Source organism: Phyllopteryx taeniolatus, unplaced genomic scaffold (genome assembly GCF_024500385.1).
Source record: "Phyllopteryx taeniolatus isolate TA_2022b unplaced genomic scaffold, UOR_Ptae_1.2 contig_56, whole genome shotgun sequence".
Classification (NCBI taxonomy): Eukaryota; Metazoa; Chordata; class Actinopteri; order Syngnathiformes; family Syngnathidae; genus Phyllopteryx; species Phyllopteryx taeniolatus.
This window is the reverse complement of record NW_026903514.1, coordinates 1-20893: the sequence shown is the minus strand read 5'-3', so window position 1 is coordinate 20893 and position 20893 is coordinate 1. Positions and strand designations below refer to the sequence as shown.

Sequence of the window (20893 nt, the reverse complement as noted above, 5' to 3'; positions counted from 1 at the left end):
CCCACATGGAGCATAGTTGAAAAGTGACAAGAAATGTTGCTTCCTTGTTCTCTCGGTAAACAAATAGAGAGCAGCCCAATCTGGCTGGTGGACGTCTTGGCAGGCAATATGACTTTGGCGGTACAGCAAACTCATCTGAAAGGGCATTTACAAATAGAATATACTGTACATGTACAAGTAGGTCGTGACTTTGCAACATTAGGAACATGCGGGTGACAACAGTTGAGAACCACTGTAGAAGGCTTTTCTTCACCTGCGTAAAAAAAACATCCAATTGTATCTGTGTCGGCGGCACGGTGGACGACTGGTTAGAGCGTCTGCCTCACAGTTGTGAGGACTGGGGTTCAATCCCCGGCCCCGCCTGTGTGGAGTTTGCATGTTCTCCCTGTGCCTGCGTGGGTTTTCTCCGGGCACTCCGGTTTCCTCCCACATCCCAAAAACATACATGCTCAGTTAATTGACGACTCTAAATTGCCCGTAGGTGTGAATGTGAGTGTGAATGGTTGTTTGTTTGTCTGTGCCCTGCGATTGGCTGGCAACCGGTTCAGGGTGTACGCCGCCTCCTGCCCGATGTTAGCTGGAATAGGCTCCAGCACGCCCGCGACCTTAGTGAGGAGAAGCGGTTCAGAAAATGGATAGATGGATAAGACGAATGCGTTATTTCGTTAAGAACTACTTCCAATTATGTTTACATTCGATTTTCTTTAATTAGTCAAATCATTGGTCTCTCTTAAACCCGAATGGGTGGTTTATTTGTTTCTGGGTGTGACTGACCTCACTTTCAACTTATTTGATTGTCTCTCGATGCCGCTGTGCATTATGTAACCATTTCCTGTCTCAATTTCATCTTTTATTGTGATGAACATGCATGCATGCACACAAAATTTGTTCTCTGCATTTAACCCATCACAGTGAACACATACACATGTTAGTGGAACACACAAGAGGAGGGGGGAGCTGAAGCGCCCGGGGAGCATTTCGGGGTATCAGTGTCTTGCTCAAGTCGAAGTCAAAGAAGAAGAAGAAGAGGTGGAAAGCGGGTTCTTCGGCAGAAAGAGAAGAGGAAAACACAGAGCCTAGAACTGAATGTGGGGACTTTGAATGTTGGGACTATGACAGGAAAATCCCGGGAGTTGGTTGACATGATGATTAGGAGAAAGGTTGATATATTGTGTGTCCAGGAGACCAGGTGGAAAGGCAGTAAGGCTAGAAGTTTAGGGGCAGGGTTTAAATTATTTTACCATGGTGTAGATGGGAAGAGAAATGGAGTCGGGGTTATTTTAAAAGAAGAGTTGGCTAAGAATGTCTTGGAGGTGAAAAGAGTATCAGATCGAGTGATGAGGCTGAAATTTGAAATTGAGGGTGTTATGTGTAATGTGATTAGTGGCTATGCCCCACAGGTAGGATGTAACCTAGAGGTGAAAGAGAAATTCTGGAAGGAGCTAGATGATGTAGTTCTGAGCATCCCAGACAGAGAGAGAGTCGTAATTGGTGCAGATTGTAATGGACATGTTGGTGAAGGTAATAAGGGTGATGAAGAAGTGATGGGTAAGTACGGTATCCAGGAAAGGAACTTGGAGGGACAGATGGTGGTAGACTTTGCAACAAGGATGCAAATGGCTGTAGTGAACACTTTTTTCCAGAAGAGGCACGAACATAGGGTGACCTACAAGAGCGGAGGTAGAAGCACACAGGTGGATTACATCTTGTGCAGACGATGAAATCTGAAGGAGGTTACCAACTGTAAGGTAGTGGTAGGGGAGAGTGTGGCTAGACAGCATAGGATGGTGGTGTGTAAGATGACTCTGGTGGTGGGGAGGAAAATTAGGAAGACAAAGGCAGAGAAGAGAACCATGTGGTGGAAGCTGAGACAGGACGAGTGTTGTGCAGCTTTTCGGGAAGAGGTGATACAGGCTCTCGGTGGACGGGAAGAGCTTCCAGAAGACTGGACCACTGCAGCCAAGGTGATCAGAGAAGCAGGCAGGAGAGTACTTGGTGTATCTTCTGGCAGGAAAGGAGAGAAGGAGACTTGGTGGTGGAACCTCACAGTACAGGAAATCATACAAGGAAAACGGTTAGCTAAGAAGAAGTGGGACACTGAGAGGACCGAGGAGAGGCGAAAGGAATACATTGAGATGCGACACAGGGCAAAGGTAGAGGTGGCAAAGGCAAAACAAGAGGCATATGATGACATGTATGGCAGGTTGGACACTAAAGAAGGAGAAAAGGATCTATACAGGCTGGCCAGACAGAGGGATAGAGATGGGAAGGATGTGCAGCAGGTTAGGGTGATTAAGGATAGAGATGGAAATATGTTGACTGGTGCCAGCAGTGTGCTAGGTAGATGGAAAGAATACTTCGAGGAGTTGATGAATGAGGAAAATGATAGAGAAGGGAGAGTAGAAGAGGCAAGTGTGGTGGACCAGGAAGTGGCAATGATTAGTAAGGGGGAAGTTAGAAAGGCATTAAAGAGAATGAAAAATGGAAAGGCAGTTGGTCCTGATGACATTCCTGTGGAGGTATGGAAGCATCTAGGAGAGGTGGCTGTGGAGTTTTTGACCAGCTTGTTCAATAGAATTCTAGTGCGTGAGAAGATGCCTGAGGAATGGAGGAAAAGTGTACTGGTGCCCATTTTTAAGAACAAAGGTGATGTGCAGAGCTGTGGCAACTATAGAGGAATAAAGTTGATGAGCCACACAATGAAGTTATGGGAAAGAGTAGTGGAGGCTAGACTCAGGACAGAAGTGAGTATTTGCGAGCAACAGTATGGTTTCATGCCTAGAAAGAGTACCACAGATGCATTATTTGCCTTGAGGATGTTGATGGAAAAGTACAGAGAAGGTCAGAAGGAGCTACATTGTGTCTTTGTAGATCTAGAGAAAGCCTATGACAGAGTACCCAGAGAGGAACTGTGGTACTGCATGCGGAAGTCTGGAGTGGCAGAGAAGTATGTTAGAATAATACAGGACATGTACGAGGGCAGCAGAACAGCGGTGAGGTGTGCTGTCGGTGTGACAGAAGAATTTAAGGTGGACGTGGGACTGCATCAGGGATCAGCCCTGAGCCCCTTCCTTTTTGCAGTGGTGATGGATAGGCTGACAGATGAGGTTAGACTGGAATCCCCGTGGACCATGATGTTTGCAGATGACATTGTGATCTGCAGTGAAAGCAGGGAGCAGCTGGAGGAACAGTTAGAAAGATGGAGGCATGCACTGGAAAGAAGAGGAATGAAGATTAGCCGAAATATATCTGCATGAATGAGAGGGGTGGTGGGGGAAGAATGAGGCTACAGGGAGAAGAGATGGCAAAGGTAGAGGACTTTAAATACTTGGGGTCAACCGTCCAGAGCAATGGTGAGTGTGGTCAGGAGGTGAAGAAACGGGTCCAAGCAGGTTGGAACGGGTGGAGGAAGGTGTCAGGTGTGTTATGTGACAGAAGAGTCTCTGCTAGGATGAAGGGCAAAGTTTATAAAACAGTGGTGAGGCCAGCCATGATGTATGGATTAGAGACAGTGGCACTGAAGAGAAAACAGGAAGCAGAGCTGGAGGTGGCGGAAATGAAGATGTTGAGGTTCGCTCTCGGAGTGACCAGGTTGGATAAAATTAGAAATGAGCTCATCAGAGGGGTCTTGCTCAAGGACACCACAGCCGTGAGTCCGGGGGATGTTGGCGGATGGTCCAATCGGGGTTTTGAACCTAGGTCCCCCACGGTGGCAGGCGATGATCTTAACCATTGGTTCACAGCTGCCGGCTTTACAACATTAGAAACATGCGGGTGACAGTTGACAACCACTGTTAAGACCACTCGCCTGCTTGACTATGAGCCAAAGTTGTCATGCATAATAGGTCACAGTCGGTGGCAGTAGCGTTTTTAGACGCACATCAAACTGTTGTACCCAAAAGTGTCATCAGTGTGTGACATTAGACTAGACGAATGCATTATTTTCTTCAAGTCCTCTAATTATGTTTACATTTTTTAGATTTTCTTTAATTAGTTAAATCATGCCAGCACGGTGGTGTGAATGTGAGTGTGAATGGTTGTTTGTTTGTATGTGCCCAGCGATTGGCTGGCAACCAGTTCAGGTTGTACCGCGAATGGGTGGTTTCTATGTTTCTGGGTGTGAATGATCCCACTTTCAAGTTATTTTATCGTGTCTCCATGCCGCTGTGCATTATGGGTATCCATTTACTGTCTCAATTTAAACTGAAATTCTCAAATAAGAAGCATATTTGTTCATGTATTAGCACACAGTAGCGTTTCATCTAGCGTATGTTCCGGCTTGCCCCTTATGTGTATGGTTGTTCACATGCTCATGACGACACCGTCGCTTGACATGGCGTGCGCGTGAACGACTCGCGTGCTCGCGTCGAGTCCCACTCATACTTACCTGGCAGGGTACTGAATCATTCAAAACTGTTCATCAAAAACATTCGTTCATGTTCAGTTCTTTTTCACATAGTCATTCAAGTGCTTTCTTATTCAGTTAATGATCCATCCCCGAAGCTCACGTTCACCCAACACATTAACCGAAGGACTATGCGTTGTTGTTGTCATGTATTGTAAACTAGGAAATGTGGGGAGATTATTTATTTAAAAAAACAAAAAGGCTAAATTATGACCTACCAACTTCTCTCTCAGCAACCTCTCGAACATCGCTTCGGTCGTGACTCGTGAACATGCGTTCATCGAGTTCAGCTAGCGACCATCCTTCCGCGTCCCCTGACGTCCAGCTTGGCTCTCGCCACCCGGCGTGACTTTTCTGCATCCACCGCGGTGGACAGCATCGCTGACACCAGCACCTGTGCTTCCTGTTTACCCACCTTAATGTTATTGTTATCAGTGTTAAGCGTCTTTGAGTGTCTTGAAAAGCGCAATTGATCTGTTATTATTATAATTGTTATTGTTATTATTGAAGAAAAAGCTAAAAATGGGAACGTCAACCTCCCCAATATGGCCACTATGTAGGCACGTTGGTTCGCCGGGCTGTTACAGCGAGCTTACGTGTCTAGTCTTCATAATTATCATATTAGCATGAGCATATTACTCCAATTCTAAAGTATTTCCACTGGCTCCCAGTCAGCTGTAGAATAGATTTTAAAGTTCTGTTACTGGTCTATTAATCACTAAATGGTTTAGGTCCTGAATACATGAATTAAATGAGTCCTTGAAGACTCCTTGAAGTCTCGGCGCCCTTTGCACAATGGTCATTGCACCGGACTATTGCTATATTAGTCATTCAAACTGCTCTAAGTGCTAGAGGACTCTGCATCTTTGTACAATTGTTTAAAAATAAATAAATAAATAAATAAAAATAAAAAATGTACCGGCATTACCAGATAACTATTAACCCTTTATTGCTCAGTGACTGTTTTTTTTTTTGTCAATGTCTTTATGTCTCAAACTGTTCTCTGTCAATTGACTGTCTGTTGTCGTACGAGAGCGGCTCCAACTACCGGAGAAAATTCCTTGTGTGTTTTTTGGACATACTTGGCAAATAAAGATGATTCTGATTCTGATTCAAGACCCCGACCGGAGCATGCGCCAACATGCCCCGGACTCACGGCTGTGGTGTCCTTGAGCAAGACAGTGATACCCCAAACTGCTCCACGGGCGTTTCAGCTGCCCCCTGCTCCAGTGTGTTCCACGAACAAGTTTGTGTGTTCAACACAGTTGACATTCGTTGACATTCGTTTCATAATTGTTGTTTGGGGTGTCCATATGTGACTCATCTGTGATGATCATGTCGATATGTGCCACCATAACCTTGGCTTGCAGGCTGGCGAATGAGGTCGTCTTTTCTGGCCTTATGTCAGCATCGCTTCTCTGCCTTTTGGCTAAGATCAAGTGTAGTATCTGCTCTTATCAGTTTAACATCTGATGCGTCCCCTATTCGGGGACCATATATTAAATTGATTTTTGGAGCTGGGAGTTGGAATAGGGGCTTCCTCCGTCCACTCCACGCATTGACCTGGTATTGCAGTATCTCCAGAAACGGTGCACCCCCACAACTTGGTCAAAATAAATATCAATTGAGACATCAATCCAATGACTTGAACTATATTTCATGCACTGAACAGAAGGTAAACAAGTGACTCTAAACTCTGGGGTTTTACTGTTATTCTCACTTTCATTATTGTACAGAGGTGTATTAAGTTTGGACATTGAGCAGAGGAGAAAAGTGGAATGTTGTACGCCTCTCCCCAGCCACTTCATCCAGCTCTTCCGGGGGGTTCCCGAGGCGTTACCAGGCCAGCCAAAAGACGGAGTGTCCTGGGTCGTCCCCGGGGTCTTCTCCCGGTGGGACGTGCCCGGAACACCTCACCGGGGAGGCGTCCGGGAAGCATCCGTATCAGAATCCCTGGCCACCTCATCTGCTCCTCTCAATGTGGAGGAGCAGTGGCTCTACTCTGAGATCCTGCCGGATGACCGAGCTTCTCGCCCTATCTCTAAGGGAGAGCCCAGACACCCTGCGGAGGAAACTCATTTCGGCCGCTTGTATCCGGGATCTTGTTCTTTCGGTCACGACCCACAGCTCTTGACCATAGGTGAGGGTAGGAACGTAAATCGACCGGTAAATCGAGAGCTTCGCCTTTCGGCTTAGCTTCTTCTTTACCACAATGGACCGATACAAAGTCCGCATCACTGTAGACGCTGCACCGATCCGCCTGTCGATCTCCTGTTCCATTCTCCCCTCAATCGTGAACAAGACCTTGAAATTCGGTCCATAAAAGTTATGAGCAGAATCGGTGACAAATGGCAGCCTTGGTGGAGTCCAACCCTCAGCGGAAACGAGTCCGACTTACTGCCGGATATGCGGATCAAACTCTGACTCCGGTTTTACAGGGACCCGACAGCCCGTATCAGGGGGTTCGGTACCCCATACTCCCGAAGCACCCTCCACAGGACTCCCCGAGGGACACGGTTGAACGGCTTCTCCAAGTCCACAGAACACATGTAGATTGGTTGGGCGAACTCCCATGCACCCTCGAGGACACTGCCGAGGTTGTAGAGCTGGTCCATTTTTCCACAGCCAGGACGAAAACCACACTGCTCCTCCTGAACCTGAGATTCGACTTCCCGACGGACCCTGCTCTCCAGCACCCCTGAATATACCTTACCAGGGAGGCTGAGGAGTGTGATCCCCCTGTAGTTGGAACACACCCTCCGGTCTCTCTTCTTAAAAAGGGGGACCATCACCCCAGACTGCCAATCCAGAGGCACTGTCCCCGATGTCCATGCAATCTTGCAGAGGCGTGTCAACCAGAACAGCCCCACAACATCCAGAGCCTTTAGGAATCTCATCCAGGCCGGGGCCTTGCCACCGAGGAGCTATTTAACCACCTCGGTGACCTACACCCCAGAGATAGGAGAGCCCGCCTCAGAGAACCAGACTCTGCTTGAAGGTGTGTCGGTGGAATTTGAGGAGGTCTTCGAAGTATTCTCCCAACCGACTCACAACGTCCCGGGTCAAGGTCAGCAGCGCTACATCCCCACTAGACACAGTCTTGATGGTTCACAGCTTCCCCTGCCTGAGACGCCGGAGGGTGGACCAGAATTTCCTGGAAGCCGTCCGGAGGGCTTTCTCCATAGCCTCACCAAACTCCTCCCATACCGGAGTTTTTGCTTCAGCGACCACCAAAGCTGCATTCCACTTGGCTAGCCCGTACCCATCAGCTGCCTCAGGAGTCCCACAGGCCAAAAAGGCCCGCTAGGACTCCTTCTTCAGCTTGACGGGATCCCTCACCAACGGGTTCGGGGATTGCCGCGACGAAAGGCACCGACCACCTTTTGGCCACAGCTCCGGTCGACCGCCTCAGCAATGGAGGCGCGGAACATGGTCTGCTCGGACTCGATGTCCCCCGCCTAGCCCAGAACATGAGCAAAGTTCTGTCGGAGGTGAGAATTGAAACTCCTTCTGACAGGGTACTCTGCCAGACATTCCCAGCAGACCATCACAATACGTTTGGGCCTGCCACGTCGGACCGGCATCTTCCCCCACAATCGGAACCAACTCACCACCAGGTGGTGATCAGTTGACAGCTCCGCCCCTCTCTTCACCCGAGTGTCCAAGACATGGGGCCACAGGTCCGATGACATGACCACAAAGTTGATTATCGAACTGCCACCTAGGGTGTCCTGGTGCCAAGTCCATGTGTGGACACCCTTATGGTTGAACATGGTGTTCGTTATTGACAATCTGTGATGAGCACAGAAGTCCAATAACAGAACGCTGCTCGGGTTCTGATCGGGGGGGGGGGCGTTCCTCCCAATCACACCCTTCCAGGTCTCACTGTCATTGCCTACGTGAGCATTGAAGTCCCCCAGCAGAACGATGGAGTCCCCAGCGGGAGCGCTCTCCAGCAGCCCCTCCAAGGACTCCAAAAAGGGTGGGGACTCTGAACTCCTGTTTTGTGCAGAGGCGCAAACAACAGTCAGGACCCATCCCCCCCACCCGAAGGCGGAGGCAGGCTACCCTCTCGTCCACCAGGGTGAAACCCAACGTACAGGCGCCGAGCAGGTGTGGGTATATTTATTGCCGAGCAGTTGTGGGTATACTTATTGCCGCCCAGCTCTGCGCCTCTCACCGTTGGCAACTCCAGAGTGGAAGAGAGTCCAACCCCTCTCGAGAGGACTGGTACCAGAGCCCAAGCTGCGTGTGGAGGCGAGTCCCACTATATTTAGTCGGAACTTCTCGACCTCACACACCAGGTCGGGCTTCTTCCCTGCCAGAGAGGTGACATTCCACGTACCCTAGAGCCAGCTTCTGTAGCCGGGGGTCGGAACGCCAAGGTCCCTGCCTTCGGCCACCGCCCAGCTCGCACTGCACCCGACCCCTATGGCCCCTCCCACAGTTGGTGAGCCCATGGGAAGTAGAATGAATGCTTTTTGTCTAAAACATCGCCAAGGTTGTCATGCGCAATAGCTCTGAGTAGGTGGCAGTAGCAATTTGAGATGTGCAGCCAACTGTTGGAACCAGAAGTCTTTTTAGTGTCTGACATTCGACGAGACGAAGCGGTAAAGACAATGGATGGATGGAGGGAGGTTTATATGTTTCTGGGTGTTAATGACCTCACTTTCAACTTATTTTATCATCTCTCGATGCCGCTGTGCATTATGGGTATCCATTTACTGTCTCAATTTAAACTAAAATTCTCAAATAGGAAGCATATTTGTTCATGTATTAGCACACAGTAGTGTTTCATCTAGCATATGTTCTGGCTTGCCCGTTGTGTGTATGGTTGTTCACATGCTCATGATGACACCATCGCTTGACATAGCGTGCACGTGAATTACTTGCGTGCTCGCGCCAAATCCAACTCATACTTACCTGGCAGGGGAGACACCATTATAAAGAAGGTGGTTCGCCCAGAGTGAGGCTCAGCTATTGCACTCTGGTTGTACTGACCCCTGCGAATTCCCCAAATGTGGGAATCTCAACTGCATAGTTTCTGATAGTAGGGGACTGTGTTTGTGCTATCTCCTGATCATTGGTTGAAAATAATGAGAATGTTGTTCATTGTAAAAGCTGGTGTGTGCATCATATGTTGCTATGGTACTGCAGTATGATGTAGTTTCTAGCATACATGGGTTTGCCCTGAGTAGTAGAGCCAGTTAGTAATGACAAGATGAAGCTTCATAACATCGTAACGCTTCGGTCATTGGTTCGAGTCATGGTCCATTTCTTGATGCTTCATGTGCACACGAAACCACCTGCTGGCCATGTGTATAATCACAGGCAACTGTATCTTTGGCCACGGATTGTGTGATGCATTGCAATATGGCGTTTGTTGTGGCTCTTGGAAATTACTTATGAATGACAAAAAAAATGTTTGATCAAATATTGTCGACATGAAATAATAAAATATTGTTTCAACGTACTCTGTGTGTGAAACTGGTAACGGTAGTAATCATGTATAGGTAAATCCAAAAAAAAATTGAAAACTCAATTGATTTCAGTTCTCATACATAGAGATTCTTTAAACACTTGGGAAAATTCCTGCCTAAATTCTACATAAAAATTTGTTACATTATATTCTAGATTCTAGAGGTGGTGAATTTGGAGCTGTCATTAGCTTTAAGCTACAATCCTCAAATTATTCATGTTTTCTGTAAAAAAATCAGAATCAGAATCATCTTTATTTGCCAAGTATGTCCAAAACACACAAGGAATTTGTCTCCGGTAGTTGGAGCCGCTCTAGTACAACAGACAGTCAATTTACAGAACACTTTGGAGACAAAGACATTGACAAAAAACAATTGTGCAAAAAGATGCAGAGTCCTCTAGCACTTAAAGCAGTTCGAATGACGAATATTGCAATAGTCCCGTGCAATGACGATTGTGCAAGGGGTGCTGAGACTTCAAGGAGTGTATGCGGTTTAAAGTGACGAGTCGTGCGATAATCTGGGACAATGTTGGTTGTGCAAATGTTACAGACACTCCTCAATCAGTGTGCAAATGGAGCAGATGCTACTCTGGCATGAGTGGCCAGTATATGCAAATAGTGCAGCATGGCGAGACAACTACAGTGAGTGCACGAGTAATCCATAATTGGCCCCACAGAAATGTGACAACGAACTCAACTTGTTGTAATGGAATTATAGGTTAGGTGTTTAAGAAGTTGATCGCAAGAGGGAAGAAACTGTAGGAATGTCTACTAGTTCTAGTTTGCATTGATCGGTAGCGCCTACCTGAGGGAAGGAGCTGGAAGAGCTGGTGACCGGGGTGCGGAGGGTCCGAGAGGATTTTGCACGCCCTTGTCTTAGTTCTGGCAGCATGCAAGACCTCAATGGTGGGTAGGGGGGTACCGACAATCCTTTCAGCAGTTTTGATTGTCCGTTGCAGTCGGAGTTTGTCCTTTTTTGTAGCAGCACCAAACCACCTTTTTTGTAGCAGCACCAAACCAGACTGTGATGGAAGAACACAGGACTGATTCGATGACCGCTGTGTAGAACTGATTCGATGACCGCTGTGTAGAACTGTCTCAGCAGCTCCGGTGGCAGGCCGTGCTTTCTCAGAAGCCGCAGGAAGTACATCCTCTGCTGGGCCTTTTTGAGGACGGAGTTGATGTTGGTCGCCCACTTCAGGTCCTGAGAGATTGTAATTCCCAGGAACTTGAAGGTCTCGACGGTTGACACAAGGCAGCTGGACAACGTGAGGGGCAGCTGTGGCGAAGGATGCCTCCTGAAGTCCGTGAGCTGGAGAAGCTTGGATGAAAGGAGTTCAGCGATGATAGTGTTGAACGCTGAGCTCAAGTCCACGAACAGGATCCTCGCGTAGGTCCCTGCACTGTCGAGGTGTTCTAGGATGAATTGCAGTCCCATGTTGACTGCATCATCCGCAGACCTGTTCGCTTGGTAGGCAAACTGCAGGGGGTCCAGCAGGGGACCTGTGACACTCTTGAGGTGGTCCAGCACGAGACATTCAAAGGACTTCATGACCACAGATGTCAAAGCGACAGGCCTGTAGTCATTCAGACCGGAGATTGCAGGTTTCTTGGGGACTAGAATGATGGTGGAGCGTTTGAAACAGGATGGAACTTCGCACAGTTCCAGAGATCTATTGAAGATCTGAGTGAAGACTGGACCGAGCTAGTCTGCGCAGACTTTGAGGCAGGATGGGGACACATGGTCCGGGCCTGCCGCTTTGTTAATCTTTTGTTGTTTGAAGATGCGTCTCACATCCTGTTCATGGATGGTTAACGCAGAAGTCAGAGGTGTGATTGTGGTCGTGGGTGCGGCCGGGTGGGTGTGTGGTGTGAAACTGTCCTTTTCAAATCTGCAGTAGAAGGTATTCAAGTCGTTGGCTCGTGTGCTATTGTTCTCAGCTTGGGGGGATCGTCGCTTGTAATTAGTCAGCGATTGGAATGCATGCCAGACTGTTAAGAGCCGTTTGCGCTAGACTGTTTTTCCAACTTTGCTGCATAGTTTCTCTTTGCAATGTTAATTTCTTTCGTCAGCTGGTTTCTAGCTCGATTATACAGGGCCCTGTCCCCGCTCTGATATGCGTCCTCCTTAGCTTGGCGAAGCTGCTTAAGTTTAGCAGTGAACCACGGCTTGTTGTTGTTGAATGTGCGAAATGATTTTGTTGGTACACAAACCTCTTCACAGAAACTGATATAGGATGTGACAGTGTCCGTATATTCATCCAGACCGCCAGCTGAATTTTCAAAGACACTCCAGTCTGTGCAGTCTAAACAGCTTTGAAGTTCCATCTTGCCTTCATTTGTCCACTTTTTCACTGTTTTCACTGTAGGCTTTGCGCATTTAAGTTCTTGCCTGTACGTCGGTATTAAGTGAATTAAGCAATGATCAGACGAGCCCAGGGCTGCACGAGGAATAGCACGGTATGCGTTTTTTACCGTAGTGTAGCAGTGGTCTAAAGTATTATTTTCCCTGGTAGGACAGTCGATGTGCTGCTTGTATTTAGGGAGTTCGTGGTTGAGTTTAGCTTTGTTAAAGTCCCCGAGAATAATGAGGGGTGAGTCCGGGTGTTTTTTTTCAATTTCGTTGACTTGTTCGGCGAGCGTCAGCAGTGCGGCGTTCGTGTTAGCTTGAGGCGGTATGTAGGCTCCAGCCAGGATGAATGATGCGAACTCACGTGGCGAGTAGAATGGTTTACAGTTTAAAAATAGCGACTCCAAATGCGGGCTGCAGTGTGTGCTGAGCACCGTGACGTCCGTACACCATTTTTCGTTGATATAGAGCCATATCCCGCCGCCCTTTATTTTCCCCGATGATTCCACGTCGCGGTCCGCTCGATGAATATGGAAGCCGGGAAGCATGACGGCGCCATCGGGTACAGCGTCGCAAAGCCAGGTCTCCGTGAAGCACATGGCCGCGGAACGTCCGAAGTCTTTACCGGTCTTTAACAGAAGATGAAGCTCGTCCATTTTGTTGGGTAGGGAGCGTACATTCGCGAGGTGGATCGACGGGAACGCCAATCTGTGTCCTCGCTTGTGGAGTTTCACCTGAATGCCGGCCCGTTTCCCTCTGTGGCGCCGCTTCCGTCTCCATGCGCCGAAAACCGCGGACGCCGCTCCGGTGAGTAACTCGGGGAAAAAACTGAGCGGATTTGCGAAAGTTGGTGACAGAAAGTCCGGAGTAGCCTCCTTGATGGTTAGCAGGTCTCCCCTTGTGTAAGTGAGTCGTGTCAGGTCTCCAAAGATGGACGAAAAACACAAAAACAAAAACAATACTAGAGCGCGTTACCGAGGGGACCACACTGGTAGGCGCCATCTTGGATACACAGAGCAGCCCAGTCTGGCTGGTGGACGTCATGGCAGGCAATAGGACTTTAGCGGTACAGCAAACCCATTTGAAACTGCATTTAAAAATATAATATACTGTCCATGTTTTTAGAGGCTGTTTAAAAAATAATAATAATTCAATTTATATTAAAGTGGGTCGCGACCCATATCCTAAACTTAAGAGAAACCCGCCTATGACCTTGGAAAGGTACACTTTTGAACAATGTTCAGGTGTAACACCTTTGAGAACGTGTCCTCCAGCTTTCATCGGATTGACTTCAAACTTGGTCAGTACCATCGCAGCACGTGGGACATTAAGTTATCAAAAGCTTTTTTTTTCCGACATAGTGTATGACAGTGGCGGCTCTTCAACTGAAGCTTTTCTCATGTCGCCACAAAACAGGACATGGTGACAGTTGATCAAAGACCTGTTTGCGCTACGTTGCACCTACGCCTACGAAAATTCCTGCACGCGTGTAGCATCCCGAAAACAAACAAACCAAATTGTAATTTCAAACCATATCCTAAACTCAACACAAAATGGTCTACAACCATTTAAATGCAATATTCACAGTGATGATCAACAATTGATACACAAGTGTAGTAGGCCTCAGAGTTAAATATCCCTCATGCAGCAACTGTACAAATTATGGATAACAAAGACGAGAGGGCATGATGTTTGAATTTCAACTCTTATTGGTCGGTTTGAATTTATCATCTCCTATCGGTTGAGGGCCTTCAGGTCCATAAAAGCTCATCAGTTTGGTGAGCTCACTTTCACACCAGCAGCCATGCCTGAGACTGCATTCAGCCTTTTTTTCAACAAGGACATTTTGAAGAACATGCAGGTCATGACCAACCTGCAAGGCCGCAGCTCAGTCACTGGTTAAAGTGTATCTGTCATATGTTGTTGTGACTTATTGACCTATTTAAGGCTCTAATTACCTAAAATAAAATTTTCCACTTTGTTTATGTGTGTGTGTACATCCATCCATCCATCCATTTTCTGAGCCGCTTCTCCTCACTAGGGTCGCGGGCGTGCTGGAGCCTATCCCAGCTGTCATCGGGCAGGAGGAGGGGTACACCCTGAACTGGTTGCCAGCCAAACGCAGGGTACATACAAACAAACAAACAACTATTCGCACTCACAATCACACCTACGGGGAAATTAGAGTCTCCAATTAATGCATGTTTTTGGGATGTGGGAGGAAACCGGAGAAACCAGAGAAACCAGAGAAAACCCACACAGGCACGGGGACACATGCAAACTCCACACAGGCAGGGCCAGGGATTGAACCCGGGTCCTCAGAACTGTGAGGCTGACGCGCTAACCAGTCGGCTGCCGTGCCGTCTGCATGTGTACAATGGGTCAAACAAGTATTTAGTCAGCCACCAATTGTGCCAGTTCTCACTTCAAAAGAGGAGAGAGGCCTGTAATTTTCATCATGCGTATACCTCACCTATGGGAGACAAAATGAAAAATAAAAATTCCAGAAAATCACATTGTCTGATTTTTAGAGTTTATTAGCAAATTATGGTGGAAAATAAGGATTTGGTATATAACAAAAGTTAATCTCAATACTTTGTTATATACCCTTTGTTGGCAATGACAGAGGTCAAATGTTTTCTGTAAGTCTTCACAAGGTTTTAACACACTGTTGCTGGTATTTTGGCTCATCGTCATGCTGAAAGACCCAGCCACGTTATATCTTCAATGCCCTTGCTGATGGAAGGAGGTTTTCACTCAAAAACTCACGATACATGGCCCCATTCATTCTTTCCTTTGCACGGATCAGTTGTCCTGGTCTCTTTGCAGAAAAACAGCCCAGGGGCGCCCATGAAAAAGACGTTGCTTGGATGGCAGCATATGTTTCTCCAAAACCTGTATGTACCTTTCAGCATTAATGGTGCCTTCAAAGATGTGTTAGTTACCCATGCCATTGGCACTAACACAGCCCCATACCATCACAGATGCTGGCTTTTGAACTTTGCGTCCAGATGATTCTTTTCCTCTTTGGCCCGGAGGACAGGGCGTCCATAGTTTCCAAAAACAATTTGAAATGTGGACTCGTCGGACCACAGAACACTTTTCCACTTTGCATCAGTCCATCTTAGATGAGCTCGGGCCCAGAGAAGCTGGCGGTGTTTCTGGGTGTTATTGATAAATCGCTTTTGCCTTGCATAGTAGAGTTTCAAGTTGCACTTACGAATGTAGCGCCGAACTGTATATACTGACATTGGTTTTCTGCAGTGATCCTGAGCCCATGTGGTGATATCCTTTACACATTGTCGGTTTTTGATGCACTGATGTCGTTTTTTTATGCAATGCCGCCTGATTGATCAAAGGTCACGGGCATTCAATGTTGAGGAACAATATCCTTAAACTGTTCGACTATTTTGTCACGCACTTGTTCACAAAGAGGTGAACCTCGCCCCATCTTTGCTTGTGAATGACTGACCAATTCAGGGAAGCTCCTTTTATATCCAATCATGGCACCCACCTGTTCCCAATTAGCCTGTTCACCTGAGGGATGTTCCAAACAGGTGTTTGATGAGCATTCCTCAACTTTCTCAGTCTTTTTTGCCGCGTGTCCGTTTTTGGAAAGTGTTTCAGCTATAAAATTCTAAGTTAATTATTATTTGCTAAAAACAATAAAGTGTATCAGTTTTAACATTAAATATCTTGTGTTTGTAGTGTATTAAATTAAATATAGGTTGAACATGATTTGCATATCATTGTATGTTTTTATTTATGTTTAACACAACGTCCCAACTTCATTGGAATTGGGGTTGTAATTGCATTACACTCGGTCGCACCGACACAACAAACGCACAACATATCAACATAGAGTGCGTTGGGAAGTTCACTCTGGGCGCGCTGTCCACGCCCCGGAACCTTCGGTAACTTAGAGCGTTGTTAGTGTGTGTGCCACCCGATACAAGTACCGTATTTTCACGACCATAGGGCGCACCGTATTAACAGGCGCAGTCTCAGTTACAGGCTCTATTTCTGTATTTAACACATACATAAGAATCAGAATCAGAATCAGAATCATCTTTATTTGCCAAGTATGTCCAAAACACACAAGGAATTTGTCTCCGGTAGTTGGAGCCGCTCTAGTACAACAGACAGTCAATTTACAGAACACTTTGGAGACATAAAGACATTGACAAAAAACAACAACAAACAACAATTGTGCAAAAAGATGCAGAGTCCTCAGTTCGAATGGCTAATATCGCAATAGTCCGGTGCAATGACCATTGTGCAAAGGGCACTGAGACTTCAAGGAGTGTATGCGGTTTAAAGTGACGAGTACTGCGATAATCTGGGACAATGGTTGTGCAAATGTTACAGATACTCCTCAATCAGTGTGCAAATGGAGCAGATGCTACTCTGGCATGAGTGGCCACTATATGCAAATAGTGCAGCACGTAAGGTGAAGCGTATTATTGGGCGCAGGCATGGTAAAACATACGCAAGCTTAAAACATACAGTAGCATGCATGCACGCTAAAACTATGTTTTTAAAAAGGCAGCGGGAGCAAAACTGAGTTCGATTTTACTTTATTTATATTTGACAATGTACTCACGTTATTTTTTTATCAATCCTCATCCACAAATCCATCAAAGTTCTCATCTTCTGAATCCGAAATGAACAGCTGGGCAAGTTCTCCAACAAACGCGCCGGGTTCCTTCTCGTCATTGTCAGAGTCAGTCTCGTTGCCGGGGGGGATGCTTTTGCGAAAGCTCGGAAAATAGTCAAAGCAGATACCTTATTCCAGGCATCCACAATCCATTCACATATGGTGGCGTAACACGCCAGGCGTTGCCTCCCAGTCTTAGTTGCACTTGGTTTTTCACAGCGGCTGTGAGATGGGCGCGCATGGAGTCACAGATCAACAGGGTCGGTGACTCGTGGGAAAAAACATCCGGTCTCTTTACGTACACCTCACTCAGCCACTCTCTCATTTTCTCCTCGTCCATCCAGCCCTTTTGATTGGCCTTAACGATGACTTCGGCTGGAAACTTTTCTTTCGGCAGCGTCTTCCTCTTAAATATCACCATAGGTGGCAGGTTGTCCATTACCATGGCAACCAAGCACAACAGTAAAAGCCGACTTCTCGTGCCCCGTTGTGCATATCGCTACCGTGCTGGTCCCCTTCTTCTCTACAGAGTGGTTGGTGGCGGGATGTCGAAAGTGAGCGACACCACGTTCATGTTGGTGATGTGGTTGCGCTGGATGTGTTTGTCGGCAATCTTTTTACTGCAGTAGGAGAAGAAGATGGCAAGCTCTTCCTTGTAATCCGCCGGAAGTTGCTGCACCACGGTAGTCCTTGCCCGGATGGATAGATGGCGCCATTTCATAAAACGAAAGCACCAAGACGGACCTCCTTAAAAATGTTCGATTTTCATTTCTTCTGCAAGCGTTATTGCCCTAAGTCGAATGGTGACTGTAGAAATGCAGCCCTATGGGGGGCACAAGTCAGTGCAAACTGTAGGCCGGTCCCAAGCCCGGATAAATGCAGAGGGTTGCGTCAGGAAGGGCATCCGGCTTAAAACCTTGCCAAACAAATATGAGCGTTCATCCAAAGAATTCCATACCGGATCGGTCGTGGCCCGGGTTAACAACGTCCGCCACCGGCGCCGTCAACCTGCAGGGCGCTGTTGGAAATTCAGCTACTGTGGGTCGAAGTCGAAGTCAAAGAAGAAGAAGAAGAAGAGGTGGAAAGCGGGTTCTTCGGCAGAAAGAGAAGAGGAAAACACAGAGCCTAGAACTGAATGTGGGGACTTTGAATGTTGGGACTATGACAGGAAAATCTTGGGAGTTGGTTGACATGATGATTAGGAGAAAGGTTGATATATTGTGTGTCCAGGAGACCAGGTGGAAAGGCAGTAAGGCTAGAAGTTTAGGGGGAGGGTTTAAATTATTTTACCATGGTGTAGATGGGAAGAGAAATGGAGTCGGGGTTATTTTAAAAGAAGAGTTGGCTAAGAATGTCTTGGAGGTGAAAAGAGTATCAGATCGAGTGATGAGGCTGAAATTTGAAATTGAGGGTGTTATGTGTAATGTGATTAGTGGCTATGCCCCACAGGTAGGATGTGACCTAGAGGTGAAAGAGAAATTCTGGAAGGAGCTAGATGATGTAGTTCTGAGCATCCCAGACAGAGAGAGAGTCGTAATTGGTGCAGATTGTAATGGACATGTTGGTGAAGGAAATAGGGGTGATGAAGAAGTGATGGGTAAGTATGGCATCCAGGAAAGGAACTTGGAGGGACAGATGGTGGTAGACTTTGCAACAAGGATGCAAATGGCTGTAGTGAACACTTTTTTCCAGAAGAGGCACGAACATAGGGTGACCTACAAGAGCGGAGGTAGAAGCACACAGGTGGATTACATCTTGTGCAGACGATGTAATCTGAAGGAGGTTACCAACTGTAAGGTAGTGGTAGGGGAGAGTGTGGCTAGACAGCATAGGATGGTGGTGTGTAAGATGACTCTGGTGGTGGGGAGGAAAATTAGGAAGACAAAGGCAGAGAAGAGAACCATGTGGTGGAAGCTGAGACAGGACGAGTGTTGTGCAGCTTTTCGGGAAGAGGTGATACAGGCTCTCGGTGGACGGGAAGAGCTTCCAGAAGACTGGACCACTGCAGCCAAGGTGATCAGAGAAGCAGGCAGGAGAGTACTTGGTGTATCTTCTGGCAGGAAAGGAGAGAAGGAGACTTGGTGGTGGAACCTCACAGTACAGGAAATCATACAAGGAAAACGGTTAGCTAAGAAGAAGTGGGACACTGAGAGGACCGAGGAGAGGCGAAAGGAATACATTGAGATGCGACACAGGGCAAAGGTAGAGGTGGCAAAGGCAAAACAAGAGGCATATGATGACATGTATGGCAGGTTGGACACTAAAGAAGGAGAAAAGGATCTATACAGGCTGGCCAGACAGAGGGATAGAGATGGGAAGGATGTGCAGCAGGTTAGGGTGATTAAGGATAGAGATGGAAATATGTTGACTGGTGCCAGCAGTGTGCTAGGTAGATGGAAAGAATACTTCGAGGAGTTGATGAATGAGGAAAATGATAGAGAAGGGAGAGTAGAAGAGGCAAGTGTGGTGGACCAGGAAGTGGCAATGATTAGTAAGGGGGAAGTTAGAAAGGCATTAAAGAGAATGAAAAATGGAAAGGCAGTTGGTCCTGATGACATTCCTGTGGAGGTATGGAAGCATCTAGGAGAGGTGGCTGTGGAGTTTTTGACCAGCTTGTTCAATAGAATTCTAGTGCGTGAGAAGATGCCTGAGGAATGGAGGAAAAGTGTACTGGTGCCCATTTTTAAGAACAAAGGTGATGTGCAGAGCTGTGGCAACTATAGAGGAATAAAGTTGATGAGCCACACAATGAAGTTATGGGAAAGAGTAGTGGAGGCTAGACTCAGGACAGAAGTGAGTATTTGCGAGCAACAGTATGGTTTCATGCCTAGAAAGAGTACCACAGATGCATTATTTGCCTTGAGGATGTTGATGGAAAAGTACAGAGAAGGTCAGAAGGAGCTACATTGTGTCTTTGTAGATCTAGAGAAAGCCTATGACAGAGTACCCAGAGAGGAACTGTGGTACTGCATGCGGAAGTCTGGAGTGGCAGAGAAGTATGTTAGAATAATACAGGACATGTACGAGGGCAGCAGAACAGCGGTGAGGTGTGCTGTCGGTGTGACAGAAGAATTTAAGGTGGACGTGGGACTGCATCAGGGATCAGCCCTGAGCCCCTTCCTTTTTGCAGTGGTGATGGATAGGCTGACAGATGAGGTTAGACTGGAATCACCGTGGACCATGATGTTTGCAGATGACATTGTGATCTGCAGTGAAAGCAGGGAGCAGCTGGAGGAACAGTTAGAAAGATGGAGGCATGCACTGGAAAGAAGAGGAATGAAGATTAGCCGAAGTAAAACAGAATATATGTGCATGAATGAGAGGGGTGGTGGGGGAAGAATGAGGCTACAGGGAGAAGAGATGGCAAGGGTAGAGGACTTTAAATACTTGGGGTCAACCGTCCAGAGCAATGGTGAGTGTGGTCAGGAAGTGAAGAAACGGGTCCAAGCAGGTTGGAACGGGTGGAGGAAGGTGTCAGGTGTGTTATGTGACAGAAGAGTCTCTGCTAGGATGAAGGGCAAAGTTTATAAAACAGTGGTGAGGCCAGCCATGATGTATGGATTAGAGACAGTGGCACTGAAGAGAAAACAGGAAGCAGAGCTGGAGGTGGCGGAAATGAAGATGTTGAGGTTCGCTCTCGGAGTGACCAGGTTGGATAAAATTAGAAATGAGCTCATCAGAGGGACAGCCAAGGTTCGATGTTTTGGAGACAAAGTTAGAGAGAGCAGACTTCAATGGTTTGGACACGTCCAGAGGAGAGAGAGTGAGTATATTGGTAGAAGGATGATGAGGATGGAGCTGCCAGGCAAGAGAGCTAGAGGAAGACCAAAGAGAAGGTTGATGGATGTCGTGAGGGAAGACATGAGGGCAGTTGGTGTTCGAGAGGAGGATGCAGGAGATAGGTTATCATGGAAAAGGATGACGCGCTGTGGCGACCCCTAACGGGACAAGCCGAAAGGAAAAGAAGAAGAACAATGTTCCCTGACCGGGAATCGAACCTGG

At 47.2% G+C, this 20893-nt stretch overlaps 2 non-coding genes across 2 annotated transcripts; both read left to right on the top strand.

The window, feature by feature from the left end:
* Positions 1-5814: 5814 nt before the first annotated feature.
* LOC133473844 (U2 spliceosomal RNA) lies at positions 5815-6005 on the top strand. Its single transcript, XR_009787260.1, has one exon. It is a non-coding gene; the product is annotated as a U2 spliceosomal RNA (small nuclear RNA).
* A 3315-nt stretch (positions 6006-9320) lies between these two features.
* LOC133473852 (U1 spliceosomal RNA) lies at positions 9321-9484 on the top strand. The gene has a single exon (XR_009787265.1). It is a non-coding gene; the product is annotated as a U1 spliceosomal RNA (small nuclear RNA).
* Positions 9485-20893: the final 11409 nt, after the last annotated feature.